We start from the raw sequence: 738 nt of genomic DNA, 5'->3' as shown, positions 1-738 counted from the left end.
AAACATTAACAGCATAGGAGGTTTTATTTTCATATTTTTTGTTAAATATCACAAATATAGTTATTGCTTTTTATTGCACTTAATGGCTGTTTTCAAAAGAAATATTGGCTTAAGATAATGTCCAATAAATTAGATATTATCAGAAGTTTAAAAAAGTGAAGACCCTAGGAGGTAATATGTTTTTACGTGTGATATAGATCTGTGCAAAAATATTTGGTGTTATAATCAAAAATTATAAAAAAAAAAAAAATTATACAGCATAACTACTAATTTCTTCACTTATTTCACGTACATTTTACCATAAAAATATCTCCTGACAGAAAGTCAATTTGTTTCCCATAATAGAAGTTGCTCAGAGTAGAAGCTAAAGGTAGCATATAAACTACATTACATATATATACATTGTTTATAAACATGTTGCTTGCAACAGCGACAACATCTGAAACCCTTACTGCATAACAACCACATGTTGCATGATTTCGCTTTTTGATTTTTTGTAGCGAGTGCGTAATTCTCATATATATAATAATATGTACTAGTAAAACCTGAGGCTCTCTGTCGAAGAGCTCTTGGGCATATCTCAACGTTTGCACTACTTTTATGAATGAAATAACAGGTATATATCTGTTGAGAGCTGTTTTTCTATACCAATCGAAGCTCGCTTTAATCAGCTGAGTATCGAAAGTTGTTTGATTACCTATGCACTATGAATTTACTTTATACAGGGTGATTGCATAG

Source organism: Bactrocera latifrons, unplaced genomic scaffold, assembly GCF_001853355.1.
Source record: "Bactrocera latifrons isolate USDA-ARS-PBARC rearing strain unplaced genomic scaffold, ASM185335v1 scaffold_396, whole genome shotgun sequence".
Classification (NCBI taxonomy): Eukaryota; Metazoa; Arthropoda; class Insecta; order Diptera; family Tephritidae; genus Bactrocera; species Bactrocera latifrons.
Note: the sequence above shows the minus strand (reverse complement) of the source record.